Source organism: Aquarana catesbeiana, linkage group LG10 (genome assembly GCF_042186555.1).
Source record: "Aquarana catesbeiana isolate 2022-GZ linkage group LG10, ASM4218655v1, whole genome shotgun sequence".
NCBI classification, from domain to species: domain Eukaryota; kingdom Metazoa; phylum Chordata; class Amphibia; order Anura; family Ranidae; genus Aquarana; species Aquarana catesbeiana.
In genome coordinates, this window is record NC_133333.1 from 112,243,010 (window position 1) to 112,258,426 (window position 15,417).

Genomic DNA, 15,417 nt, shown 5'->3' on the forward strand with positions numbered 1-15,417 from the left:
AACAGGAATCACAAATACAGGTACACAGGAGGAGCTGATGATAATCCAGTGATGTGGCACTGTCAGTGGAGCGTTTAAATAAACAAGGCGCCGTTCGTGCGTGCGTTCTTACAATTGCGGCATTGTTGTGCATGCGCATCCGCCCAAACGCGGCACCAGGCGTCCGCCTAGTAGAGATATTACGCATCCGTGTGCGCTGATGTGCATCAGCGCGTCCTTGCCTGTACTGGTTTGCTAACCTTGTGGAACTGTGCATAGGGATGCGCCTATTTCCCTGACACATCCACATGGTGAAATTTATACCTGTCATAAATGAGGAATACCCATGAGACTGTAACTTTTACAGCTTTTTTTCCCCATTGCACTCTTATGGATCCTCTAATAAGCTAATTTTATTTAGCTTTGAATATGTATCTTTCTTTGACACAGGTAATGGGAGTCTCGCTCCATACCATCCCTTCATGTTGTAATCCTTTAGTAGCATCTGTTTGTAAATCTGTTTGCTGTACTCTTCTTTAAAAAATGAATACATATTTTAATAATATACATTTTTATTAAGAAATAAATACATTAAAGCAGGACTTTAGCGGAACTTGATAAAAAATAATGTCCTTTAACAAGGAACATACATTTCAATTAATAATTATGCTACCAAAATCAATGTGTGCTGTAAATTGCCTCCAGCCTTGCTCCTGTTTCTTCTTGCTGGAAGCTGTCATTTTGCTGAAGCCCAGAGCCCATGAAAAGCAGTAAATCATAACGTGTAACTAAACCTATTGATTTAATGGTTTCAAAAAACAGTTACATTCCTGGAATTCCAGGATTGCTAACTGTCATGTTTGCTTGAGTCTTCAACCAAACTGTCAAACCATCAAATTACTGGTGTCAAAACTAATCATATGTGCAGCACCATGGCAGTTGCAGATCAAACCAAAGCAGCTTCCTTGGCTGTAAATAATAGGAGGGTTCAATTCTGCTTAAAGGCTGTCAGCCTCTACAAATTCGGTGGTGCCTAAAATTGCCTAAAAATGGAGAGCAACTGAGTTAGTGCAGAGCAGGGTGAGCAGGGCCGCCATCAGGGGGGTACAGCCCATACACCTGTAAGGGGCCAGAGCATCTGGATGGGCCCGGCCAGATGGGAGAAGGCAGAGGCGGGTGCAGGAGAGCTTCGTGGCTGCGCTGGCTTTCTGTATGAGTGCTGCTCTGTGTCATTGAGCTGACATCGGGCTCTTTGCTGCCACTTCTGGCAAATTTCTGCATACAGGTGTAAGGGGGGGCTGTGAGTGTACAGGTATGAGGGGGCTGCCATTGTACAGGTTTGATGGGGGCTGAGAGCATACAGGTGTGAGGGGGACTGAGAGTGTACGGGTGTGAGGGTGTGAGGGGGCTGAGAGTGTACAGGTGTGAGGGGGGCTGAGAGTGTACAGGTGTGAGGGGGGCTGAGAGTGTACAGGTGTGAGGGGGCTGATAAAGTGTACAGGTATGAGGGGGCTGATGATAAAAGCGTACAGGTGTGAGGAGGGCTGATGATGAAAGCGTACAGGTGTGAGGGGGCTGAGAGCGTACAGGTGTGAGGGGGCTGAGAGCGTACAGGTGTGAGGGGGCTGAGAGCATACAGGTGCAAGGGGGGCTGAGAGCGTACAGGTGTGAGGGGGCTGAGAGAGTATAGGTGTGAGGGGGGCTGAGAGCGTACAGGTGTGAGGGGGCTGAGAGCGTACATGTGTGAGGGGGCTGAGACCGTACAGGTGTGAGGGGGCTGATGATGAGAGCGTACAGGTGTGAGGGGGGCTGAGAGCATACAGGTGTAAGGGGCTGATGATGTGAACATACAGGTGTGAGGGGGGCTGATGATGAGAGCGTACAGGTGTGAGGGGGGCTGAGAACGTACAGGTGTGAGGGGGGCCGATGATGAGAACGTACAGGTGTGAGGAGGGCTGAGAGCGTACAGGTGTAAGGGGCTGATGATGAGAGCATACAGGTGTGAGGGGGGCTGATGATGAGAGCGTACAGGTGTGAGGGGGGCTGATAATGAGAGCGTATAGGTGTGAGAGGGGGCTGAGAGCTTACAGGTGTGAGGGGGACTGAGAACATACAGGTGTGAGGGGGGCTAAGAGCGAACAGATGTGATGGGGGCTGATGAGAGCGTACAGGTGTAAGGGGGGCTGAGAGCGTACAGGTGTAAGGGGCTGATGATGAGAGCGTACAGGTGTGAGTGGGGCTGAGAGCATACAGGTGTAAGGGGCTGATGATGAGAACATACAGGTGTGAGGGGGGCTGATGATGAGAGCGTACAGGTGTGAGGGGGGCTGAGAGCGTACAGGTGTGAGGGGGGCTGATGATGAGAACGTACAGGTGTGAGGAGGGCTGAGAGCGTACAGGTGTAAGGGGCTGATGATGAGAGTATACAGGTGTGAGGGGGGCTGATGATGAGAGCGTACAGGTGTGAGGGGGGCTGATAATGAGAGCCTATAGGTGTGAGAGGGGGCTGAGATCTTACAGGTGTGAGGGGGACTGAGAACATACAGGTGTGAGGGGGGCTAAGAGTGTACAGGTGTGAGGGGGGCTGAGAGTGTACAGGTGTGAGGGGGGCTGAGAGTGTACAGGTGTGAGGGTGTGAGGGGGGCTGAGAGTGTACAGGTGTGAGGGGGCTGATGATGAAAGTGTACAGGTGTGAGGGGGGCTGATGATGAAAGCGTACAGGTGTGAGGGGGCTGAGAGTGTACCGGTGTGAGGGGGGCTGATGATGAGAGCGTACAGGTGTGAGGGGGGCTGATAATGAGAGCGTATAGGTGTGAGAGGGGGCTGAGAGCTTACAGGTGTGAGGGGGACTGAGAACATACAGGTGTGAGGGGGGCTAAGAGTGTACAGGTGTGAGGGGGGCTGAGAGTGTACAGGTGTGAGGGTGTGAGGGGGGCTGAGAGTGTACAGGTGTGAGGGGGCTGATGATGAAAGTGTACAGGTGTGAGGGGGGCTGATGATGAAAGCATACAGGTGTGAGGGGGCTGAGAGTGTACAGGTGTGAGGGGGGCTGATAAAGAAAGCGTACAGGTATGAGGGGGCTGATGATAAAAGCGTACAGGTGTGAGGAGGGCTGATGATGAAAGCGTACAGGTGTGAGGGGGCTGAGAGCGTACAGGTGTGAGGGGGCTGAGAGCGTACAGGTGTGAGGGGGCTGAGAGCGTACAGGTGTGAGGGGGCTGAGAGCATACAGGTGTGAAGGGGCTGAGACCGTACAGGTGTGAGGGGGGCTGATGATGAGATCGTACAGGTGTGAGGCGGGCTGAGAGCATACAGGTGTGAGGGGGCTGAAAGCATACAGGTGTGATGGGGCTGATGATGAGAGCGTACAGGTGTAAGGGGGGCTGAGAGCGTACAGGTGTAAGGGGCTGATGATGAGAGCGTACAGGTGTGAGGGGGGCTGATGATGAGAGCGTACAGGTGTGAGGGGGGCTGAGAGCGTACAGGTGTGAGGGGGCTTAGAGTGTACAGGTGTGAGGGGGCTGAGAGCGTACAGGTGTGAGGGGGCTGAGAGCATACAGGTGTGAGGGGGCTGAGACCGTACAGGTGTGAGGGGGGCTGATGATGAGATCGTACAGGTGTGAGGCGGGCTGAGAGCATACAGGTGTGAGGGGGCTGAAAGCATACAGGTGTGATGGGGCTGATGATGAGAGCGTACAGGTGTAAGGGGGGCTGAGAGCGTACAGGTGTAAGGGGCTGATGATGAGAGCGTACAGGTGTGAGGGGGGCTGATGAGAGCGTACAGGTGTGAGGGGGGCTGAGAGCGTACAGGTGTGAGGGGGCTTAGAGTGTACAGGTGTGAGGGGGGCTGATGATGAGAGCATACAGATGTGAGGGGGGCTGAGAGCTTACAGGTGTGAGGGGGCTAAGAGCGTACAGGTGTGAGGGGGCTGATGAGAGCGTACAGGTGTGAGGGGGCTGAGAGCATACAGGTGTAAAGGGTTGATGATGAGAGCATACAGGTGTGAGGGGGGCTGATGATGAGAGCAAACAGGTGTGAGGGGGGGCTGAGAGCGTACAGGTGTGAGGGGGCTGATGATGAGAATGTACAGGTGTGAGGAGGGCTGAGAGCATACAGGTGTAAGGGGCTGATGATGAGAGCTTACAGGTGTGAGGGGGGCTGATGATGAGAGCGTACAGGTGTGAGGGGGGCTGATAATGAGAGTGTACAGGTATGAGAGGGGGCTGAGAGCTTACAGGTGTGGGGGGGACTGAGAACATATAGGTGTGAGGGAGCTGATGCTGAGAACATACAGGTGTGAGGGGGACTGAGAACATACAGGTTTGAGGGGGCTGAGAACATACAGGTGTGAGGGGGACTGAGAACATACAGGTGTGAGGGGACTGAGAACATACAGGTGTGAGAGGGGCTGAGAACATACAGGTGTGAGGGGGACTGAGAACATACAGGTGTGAGGGGACTAAGAACATACAGGTGTGAGGGGGGTGAGAACATACAGGTGTGAGGGGGACTGAGAACATACAGGTGTGAGGGGACTGAGAACATACAGGTGTGAGGGGGACTGAGAACATACAGGTGTGAGGGGACTGAGAACATACAGGTGCGAAGGGGCTGAGAACATACAGGTGTAAGGGGCACTGAGAACATACAGGTGTGAGGGGACTGAGAACATACAGGTGTGAGGGGGCTGATGATGAGAGCGTACAGGTGTGAGGGGGGCTGAGAGCATACAGGTGTAAAGGGCTGATGATGAGAGCGTACAGGTTATGAGGGGGGCTGATGATGAGAGCATACAGGTGTGAGGGGGGCTGAGAGTGTACAGGTGTGAGGGGGGCTGATGATGAGAACGTACAGGTGTGAGGAGGGCTGAGAGCGTACAGGTGTAAGGGGCTGATGATGAGAGCTTACAGGTGTGAGGGGGGCTGATGATGAGAGCGTACAGGTGTGAGGGGAGCTGATAATGAGAGTGTACAGGTGTGAGAGGGGGCTGAGAGCTTACAGGTGTGAGGGGGACTGAGAACATACAGGTGTGAGGGAGCTGATGTTGAGAACATACAGGTGTGAGGGGGACTGAGAACATACAGGTTTGAGGGGGCTGAGAACATACAGGTGTGAGGGGGCTGAGAACATACAGGTGTGAGGGGACTGAGAACATGCAGGTGTGAGGGGACTGAGAACATACAGGTGTGAGGGGGCTGAGAACATACAGGTGTGAGGGGACTGAGAACATACAGGTGTGAGGGGACTGAGAACATACAGGTGTGAGGGGGACTGAGAACATACAGGTGTGAGGGGGACTGATGCTGAGAGTGTACAGGTGTGAGGGGGGCTGCCAATGTACAGGTGTGAGGGGGGCTGAGAGCATATAGTTGTGAGAGGGGGCTGAGAGCGTACAGGTGTGAGGGGGCTGAGAGCGTATAGTTGTGAGAGGGGGCTGAGAACATACAGGTGTGAGGGGGACTGAGAACATACAGGTGTGAGGGGGACTGATGCTGAGAGCGAACAGGTGTGAGGGGGGCTGCGAGTGTACAGGTGTGAGGGGGGCTGAGAGCGTACAGGTGTGAGGGGGGCTGCGAACATACAGGTTTGAGAGGGGCTGAAAACATACAGGTTTGAGGGGGGCTGAGAACATACACGTATGGGGTGGGGGGCTGATGCTGAGAGCGTACAGGTGTGAGGGGGGCTGATGCTGAGAGCGTACAGGTGTGAGGGGGCTGAGAACATACAGGTGTGAGGGGGACTGAGAACATACAGGTGTGAGGGGGACTGATGCTGAGAGTGTACAGGTGTGAGGGGGGCTGCCAATGTACAGGTGTGAGGGGGGCTGAGAGCGTATAGTTGTGAGAGGGGGCTGAGAGCGTACAGGTGTGAGGGGGCTGAGAGCGTATAGTTGTGAGAGGGGGCTGAGAACATACAGGTGTGAGGGGGACTGAGAACATACAGGTGTGAGGGGGACTGATGCTGAGAGCGTACAGGTGTGAGGGGGCTGCGAGTGTACAGTTGTGAGGGGGGCTGAGAGCGTACAGGTGTGAGGGGGGCTGCGAACATACAGGTTTGAGAGGGGCTGAAAACATACAGGTTTGAGGGGGGCTGAGAACATACAGGTATGGGGGTGGGGGACTGATGCTGAGAGCGTACAGGTGTGAGGTGGGCTGATGCTGAGAGCGTACAGGTGTGAGGGGGGCTGAGAACATACAAGTTTGGGGGGGGGGCTGCAAGAGTACAGCTGCTGGATTGGGATGTCTCTTTTGGGCAAAATATAATTTCCTACTGTTAAACCTTGAAAGCACTGATGATACACTGTGCATTTTCATATATGATGTTGTATGATTGTTAAAATAAAAGTGTGTGCACTGAAGGACTTGGTGGGATAGCTAGTGGGGGCATTCTGTGGGACGGCCAGTGGGCAGGCCCTGGGGAATGTTGGTGGTCAGGCTCGGTGGGGCCCAGGCCTAAAGCTGTCTAAGGGGCCCCACAATTTCTGATGGCTGCCCTGGGGGTGAGATTTTCTGCAGATTTTTGTCTTCAGATTTACCAAAACCATATAATATGAGGTCAAACCTTAAGAGTTTTAATTTGTATGCAATCAGGCAGGCCCTTGCACTACATGGTTTTGGTAAATCTGAAGACAAAAATCTGCAGAAAATCTAATAGTGTGTATGGGGCTTTAAGCTGACACGCATAGAAGTCACAAAACTGCTATATACTGCTGCTGAGAAAGGGTATTTAGCAGTTTATATTAACTAAAATAATCACATTTCCATGTTCTGTGGGAGACCAGATATAGTGGGTTTAGTAACACTTAACGCTGGGTTCACACCTACTGTATCTGTGTGGCTGCGGGTGGGGGATACGCTGTGATTCTCACCCCCGCAACCACCTACAGTGAAAACGCGCTGCTGCTAATCGGCCATGTGAGTGTACGGACCTATATACAGCTGCTCATGTCATCCAGTGTAGCTGATGGTGATTATAACACACCAACAATTTATAGCTACACGGATAGACATTGTAGCCAACTACAGAAGTAACTGCTACTAACCAAAAATCACCAGACAAAGAAAGCAGATACATTTGTAGCTGCTATAGAGCTCTGCTACATAGTTGCTAGTATAACAGTCCAAAGACTGGTGAGCTCAATGATATAAGCAGAAGCATTGGACAACAGTGGCATCCATATAACTGAAAGGCAACACTTTGTTTAGTTTTGGGCAGAGTAGAGTTTTTATTGCGGTCTGTGCTCCTGTTTGGGAGGTTCACCCTCTTTAACCTGTTTACCATTATCATTGAGGGCTAGTTCACACCACATGCAGTTCAATGCGTTTTTTTCTGCACCAAAAACGCATGGATATGGTTATATGGTTTCCAATGGCTGGTTCACACCAGTGCAGTCAGTTCCAGGGCATTCCAGTTCCAGAAAAAAAGTAGAACATGCTGCATTTTTTCCTGCACTGGACTCTACTGGAATGAGGTAAAATGCATAAAAAATGCACCGGACCCCAGTGCTGTGAAAAAAAAAAAAAAAAAAAAAAAACGGGAAAAAAGAAGAAAAAAAGCACCTGGAATGAATCTGAAACGCATCAAAAACTGACCTCCAGGCATCAAAAATGTGCATGCAGAAGCGCATCTGGAATGGGTATGGAGTGCATTTTTGTGGTGTAAACCAGCCCTGAAAGTGAAAGAAAATCCCCAATTCTGGGCTGTCTGCAGAACCATAATAGAGGGGAAATCTTCCAATGTGGACATTAGTTCTGGTGACAACCAGGGATTCCCTTACTTTGGGGGGGGGGGGGGGGTTCCTCTCACTTCCTATTTTGTTTATGGGACAGGAAGTAAAGGAAAATCTCCAAACTGGGCCACAGAAGACAAAAAAACTGGCAGAGGTTATAACCCTCCACTACTCTCTCCAAAATGAAAAAAAAAAATGTGTCTGTAGTTCCATGTTAGCATGGTGTTAGCTTACCCATATAATTTATATATACAGTATCTCACAAAAGTGAGTACACCCCTCACATTTTTGTAAACATTTTATTATATCTTTTCATGCGACAACACTGAAGAAATGACACTTTGCTACAATGTAAAGTAGTGAGTGTACAGCTTGTATAACAGTGTAAATTTGCTGTCCCCTCAAAATAACTCAACACACAGCCATTAATGTCTAAACCGCTGGCAACAAAAGTGAGTACACCCCTAAGTACAAATGTCCAAATTGGGCCCAATTAGCCATTTTCCCTCCCTGGTGTCATGTGACTTGTTAGTGTTACAAGGTCTTAGGTGTGAATGGGAAGCAGGTGTGTTAAATTTGGTGTTATCACTCTCTCATACTGGTCACTGGAAGTTCAACATGGCACCTCATGGCAAAAAACTCTCTGGGCATCTGAAAAAAAGAATTGTTGCTCTACATAAAGATGGCCTAGGCCAGGGGTGTCAAACTCAATTTCATCATGGGCCGCATCAGCATTATGATTGCCCTCAAAAGGGCCAGTTGTATCTATAAGATTAGATGTCCAGCGCACCCCCTCCCCTTACATTAGATGTCAAGAGCCACCCCACCATCAGAAGTTGAGTCCTCTACTCTCCCTTACATCACAGTGCACCCCCCTTTCCATATGCTGCTGCTGGGAAGAAGCTGGATGAACTGCTTGAAAGCAGAAAGTAATGGTCTGGAGGAGGACCAGAGGAGGGCTGGAGCTCTCCTGCAGCTGCAGGAGAGGTGCGAGGGCCACATGAAATGGCCTGGAGGGCCGGATTCAGGCCTTGTGTTTGACACCTGTGGCCTAGGCTATAAGAAGGTTGCCAAGACCCTGAAACTGAGCTGCAGCATGGTGGCCAAGACCATACAGCAGATTAACAGGACAGGTTCCACTCAGAACAGGCCTTGCCATGGTCGACCAAAGAAGTTGAGTGCATATGCTCAGCGTCATATCCAGAGGTTGTCTTTGGGAAATAGACGTATAAGTGCTGCCAGCATTGCTGCAGAGGTTGAAGGGGTGGGGGGTCAGCCTGTCAGTGCTCAGACTATACGTCGCACGCTGCATCAAATTGGTCTGCATTGCTGTCATCCCAGAAGGAAGCCTCTTCTAAAGATGATGCACAAGAAAACCCCCAAACAGTTTGCTGATGACAAGCAGACTAAGAAAATGGATTACTGGAACCATGTCTTGTTGCTCCAAATAAGATAAACTTATTTGGTTCAGATGGTGTCAAGCGTGTGTGGCGGCAACCAGGTGAGGAGTACAAAGACAAGTGTGTCTTGCCTACAGTCAAGCATGGTGGTGGGAGTGTCATGGTCTGGGGCTGCATGAGTGCTGCCGGCACTGGGGAGCTACAGTTCATTGAGGGAACCATTAATGGCAACATGTACTGTGGCATACTGAAGCAGAGCATGATCCCCTCTCTTCGGAGACTGAGTCGCAGGGCAGTATTCCAACATAACGACCTCAAACATACCTCCATACCGCGTACACACGGGCGGACGGACTTTTCGACTGACTTTTGACGGACTTCCGACGGACTTGCCTACACACGATCACACCAAAGTCCGACGGATTCGTAAATGATGACGTATGACCAGACTAAAATGAGGAAGTTGATAGCCGGTAGTCAATAGCTGCCCTAGCGTGGGTTTTCGTCCGTCGGACTAGCATACAGACGAGCGGGTTTTTCGACCGGACTCGAGTCCATCGGAAAGATTTGAAACATGTTTCAAATCTAAAGTCCGTCAGATTTTTGATCAAAAATGTCCCCTGCAGATCCGATGGAGCCCACACATGGTTGGATTGTCCGCTGGATTCGGTCTGTCGGACCAGTCCGGTTGAAAAGTCCGCCCGTGTGTACACGGCACAAGATGACCATTGCCTTGCTAAAGAAGCTGAGGGTAAAGGTGATGGACTGGTCAAGCATGTCTCCAGACCTAAACCCTATTGAGCATCTGTGGGGCATCCTCAAACAGAAGGTAAAGGAGCGCAAGGTCTTTAACATTTGATGTCGTCATGGAGGAGTGGAAGAGGACTCCAGTGGCAACCTGTGAAGCTCTGGTGAACTCCATGCCCAAGAGGGTTAAGGCAGTGCTGGAAAATAATGGTGGTCACACAAAATATTGACACTTTGGGCCAATTTGGACATACTATACACTCACTAGTTTACATTGTAGCAAAGTGCAATTTCTTCAGTGTTGAAAAGATATAATAAAATATTTACAAAAATGTGAGGGGTGTACTCACTTTTGTGAGATACTGTATGTATATATATATATATTAGGGTTGCCACCTGTCCAGGATTCACCCGGACAGTCCGGTTTTTACATCATCTGTCCAGGTGTCTGACTGCCTGACACCTGGACACCAGGGCACCCTCAAAAATTCTTCCAACACCACCATAAAATCTTAATCAGAATCTAGCATCCATAACATGTATCAGAATGCCACCTATCTTTACATATTTGTCATTGTCTGGATGCAAACAGCCCTAGTTACAAGGGAATTGTTTCTCTCTGTGGAGGGATACAGAACCTCCTGGCCGCATTTTCCGATGCTTTGCTTATTGTTCCAGTTACTGGAGCCCCGTCAGGACTGCTCACTCTGGCAGACCGATCTAGTGGAGAGGAGCTGTGAGTGTATGTGGGCGGGCAGAGGAAGGAGCTGCATGGACTGTGTGTGAACAGCGGAACAGAGAGGGGAGGAAAGAAGCTGGTCGTCCATGGGACTGTACAACCCCACAAACAGCCACCCTAATTCCACCCCACCATCACCCTCTGATCAATCATGATAGTAAAGAAAACCATGAAACTGAAGTGTGGAAACTTATGGCCCCTTTATTTGGGTTTTAAAACAAATATGATAACCTTTAAACTTCATTGTAACCATACGTTTAACATTAAACACATAGACCAATATCACCATGAAAACTTTAACCAAACCACCTGCTCAGTCTTTCAGGACTCGAGCATCAAGTAACTGTACCAACCACCAGGTACCACCATAAACACTGTCCACCCACACCTGCGGGGCGACATTACCCCACTCAGTCTTATAGGACTTGAGCACCAGGTAATCGTAACAATAAACTGTGTCCACCCACACCTATGGGGCGACATTAACCCTATAAAGTTAGGGCCACGACAAAGGGAGGGAAGAGAGATGACAGTTTGATTGAATATTCAGACTGTTGTACTGGACCACAGATGTTGGCATCTATAAAGGAAAACACTTCATCCTCATTGGTTGCTTGATTGGCTTTCAAATGTAGTTTCTAAGCATTTTTTTAAAAATAAACTGCCCAGGGTCAAAGCAGTGATTAACTTCTAGCAAAAGCTGTCTTTTGTGCCTTCTTATCATTGACCAGGATGTGAGGTGCGGAGGGGAGAGATGTCCCAGGACCTGAAAAATAAACAGAGAAAGCCAGCAGAAAGATTCTGTTCTTTTATTGTGCTAATTCAATCAAAGCTGTAAACAATAGAAGACCATACAGAAAGGAAAGGAGGGGTTGGCTGTAGAGGGTGACGAGTCCTATGGGGACACTTGGTTAGCCCTGTGTCTCTGGCATTACCAGACTAATCATGTATGTATTCATCTCATAATATGTTGTGGTTATGTCTAGTGTATTTATGCATGTTTGTATGTATCTGAGTGCAAGTATATATCCCAGTGTGTAAATATATGTGTGTGTATGCATGTATATAACTAAGCATATATCTGAGTGTGTGTATGCATGTATCTGAGTGTATATATCTGAGTGTGTATATGTGTGTATGCATGTATCTAAATGTGTGTATATCTGAGTGTGTATGCATGTATCTAAATGTGTGTATATCTGAGTGTGTATGCATGTATCTAAATGTGTGTATATCTGAGTGTGTATGCATGTATCTAAATGTGTGTATATCTGAGTGTGTATGCATGTATCTAAATGTGTGTATATATGAGTGTGTATGCATGTATCTAAATGTGTGTATATCTGAGTGTGTATATGTGTGTGTGTGTGTGTGTAATTGAGCATATGTATATATCTGAGTGTGTATGTATATATCTCAGTATCTGTATGCATTTGAGTGTGTATGCATGTTATTAACTGAACATATTTATATATCTGAGTATGTAATTTATTATCCTCCATTGATGATTCATCTCCTTCATCTGATAATTCATACAATTAATTACTAATCATTTCCCTATATACATATACCTAAAAACAACACAATATTCCATATATATATTATACTGAAGAGGATGAGGTGCAACCCGGTGTAGACACAAGTGCAAGCAATCAGGCCTTCCGACAGGCCATATACTGTATATGGAATATTGTGTTAATTGTTTTTAGGTTTCTATATATAGGGGAAGGATTATTAATTAAAGGTTAAGTTCAACTTTTGAAAAAATAAATAAAAATGCACATTTGTTTGCAGGTAAAAAATGTGCATTTTTTTCTTTTCTTCTAAGGAATCTGTGAGAAAATGACACAGCCTTGTGGGCGCCCACTGTCATGAGGGGGGGGGGATTGAGAGGAGAGGTGTGGATGTAACATGTTATGTCATGTTACCCTAAATACGGGTGTAACATGTAACTTGTTCAGAAGCGTGAACTTAGTCATTCATTTTAGTGGCCAGGGGGTAGACATGTGCGATTAGTTTCGTACGAATCGAAAATTCGTACGAATTTACGTAAATTCGTACATTCGGGAGGATCCGAAATACGAATTGCTATGCTTCCGAATTTTGTTCGAAATACGAAATTTAGTTTACGAATTTCGGATTCAAATTCCTAACGAACATTCGTAATTGTTACAAAAGTTAACGAACCTGAAAGTTAAAAACCCAGGAAGTCAGCACAGCACAGGGATGGTGGGAGCCCCTCATAATGATAAATTCATCATAACGAATATTCGTAATTGTTAGGAAAAGTTAACAAACCTAACAAAAATTCGTATTTCGTAAGAATTTAAAGAGGGAGTCCACCTAAAAATAAATATTAAAAGCCAGCAGCTACAAATACTGCAGCTGCTGACTTTTAATAAATGGACACTTACCTGTCCTGGAGTCCAGCGATGACGGCAGCCGAAGCCGATCAATCGCTCGGCTCTCGGCTGCTGCAGCCGCCATTCTCTGTGAGGAAAACAGGAAGTGAAGCGTTGCGGCTTCACTTCCCGGTTCCCTACTGCGCATGCGCGAGTCGCGATGCGCATCCTAAGTGGTCCCCGCTATCTCCTGGGACCTGTGTGTTTCCCTGGAGACAGCGGAGGGGGGAGGCGGGAGGGGGCGTGACTCCCGCGGGAGTCTATTCCAGGAAGTGGGTGAAAATACCTATAGTAGACAGGTATCTGCACCCCCCTCCCCCCTGAAAGATGCCAATTGTGGCACCGGAGGAGGGGAGGAATCAGATGAGCGGAAGTTCCACTTTTGGGTGGAACTCCGCTTTAAATTGAATTTCGGACACGAATTACAAAATACGAATCAATTCTAATACAAAACGGAACGAAACAAAACAAATTTATTGACGGCGCACATGTCTACCAGGGGGTAGTAAAACCAGTGCTAGGAGGTGGCTGGGGGTAGAGAGGGCTGTGCTGGGGAGATGGAATTTGGTGGGGGAAGGATTTGCGCTAGGAGGAGGTATTTGGGCTTAGAGGAAGGATTGGATGGTGAGGATTTGCGCTGGGGTGGTGGCATTTGTGCGGGAAGGGTTTGTGCTAGGAGGGGGGTTGGGGGGGGATTTCACCTAAGGTTGATTTTGGGCAGGTGGGAAAGTATTTGTGCTAGGATAGGGAATTGGGGGGGGGGTGTACTAGGAGGTAGAATGTAGGGGAGCTACGTTGCTGATTAGCATTTTCTGACAGTGTCTAGTGCTGCTGTCGGAATCCAATAGAGAGATTCCTCCATCTACCGTATTTCATTTGCTTGGATCAAGTTCATTTTTTTTTTCGTTCAGCCCACTGGTTCAAAAGTTGGAAAATGAACTGTGTATGGCCAGCTTAACAGACTCCTGCACCATTGACACTATTGTACATTAGATACTTCCGACCAAAGTGAACATTGTCTCCACAGTTGCTGGTTGCTAATCAGTCCCTGACCAATTTTAATAATGGTCTTCTTTAACCACTTCAGCCCCGGAAGGATTTACCCACTTCCTGACCAGGCCATTTTCTGCGATATGGCACTGCGTCGATTTAACTGATAAGTGCGTGATCGTGCGATGGTGTACCCAAGCAAAATTGATGTCCTTTCTTCCCACATATGGAGCTTTCTTTTAGTGGTATTTGATCACCTCTGCGGTTTTTATTTTTTTGCACTATAAACAAAAAATAGAGCGTCAATTTTGATGAAAAAAAACCTGTATTTTTTACTTTTTGCTACAATAAATATCCCCAAAAAATGTAAAAAAACTAATTTCTTCTTCAGTTTAATCCAATATGTATTCTTCTACATATTTTTAGTATAAAAATTGCAATAAGCGTATATTGATTGGTTTGCGCAAAAGTTATAGCGTCTACTAAATAGGGGATATATTTATGGCATTTTTAATATAATATTTTTGTTACTAGTAATGGCGGTGATCAGCGATTTTTAGCAGGACTGCGACATTGTGGTGGACACTTTTGACACTTTTTTGGGACCATTGACATTTATACAGCGATCAGAGCTAAAAATAGCCACTGATCACTGTATAAATGTCACTGGCAGGGAAGGGGTTAACACTAGGGGGCGATCAAGGAGTTAAGTGTTCCCTAGGGAGGGGTTTCTAAATGTGGGGGGATTGGACTGACAGGGAGTAGAGAGATTGCTGTTCCTGATCACTAGAAACAGCAGATCTCTCTCTACTCTGACAGGACAGGGATCTGTCTGTTTACATTGGCAGATCCCCGTTCTGGCTCTCTGAGGAGCCATCAGGGATTGCCACGCGCACCCCCTATAGCTCTTAATGCGGCCGATGTACACCCACGGCGATTCTCGCAGCCGTGCCAACCTGCCGCGGTATAATGACGGCGGCTGGTGGGTAAACAGTTAACCACTTACAAACCGCCCGCCACAGTTTTACGTCGGCTGTTTGAAAGAGGATATTGTTGTTATGGCAGCAGATAGCTGCCACAACCCCGGTATCCTCTTCTTCAGCGGGAGGTCCACTACAAGATAAAAGTGGTCTCTGTGGCCGGTGTCCTCCGCCGCTTACCGGAGCCGTAGGCAGCGGCGGAGGTGATTGCGTCCTGTCTCCTATTAGGTATGGAGATGAGTGAGGGGAAGATGGCCCCCACCTGTTTCCATAACAATGCAGGGTGGAAGCTACGTCAAAACGTCACTTCTGCCCACAGCTCTTAAAGGGCCATTTTTTTTTTATATGATTTTTTTAAAATGATAATTTTTTTTTTATTGCATTTTAGTGTAAATATGAGATCTGATGTCTTTTTGACCCCAGATCTCATATTTAAGAGGTCCTGTCATG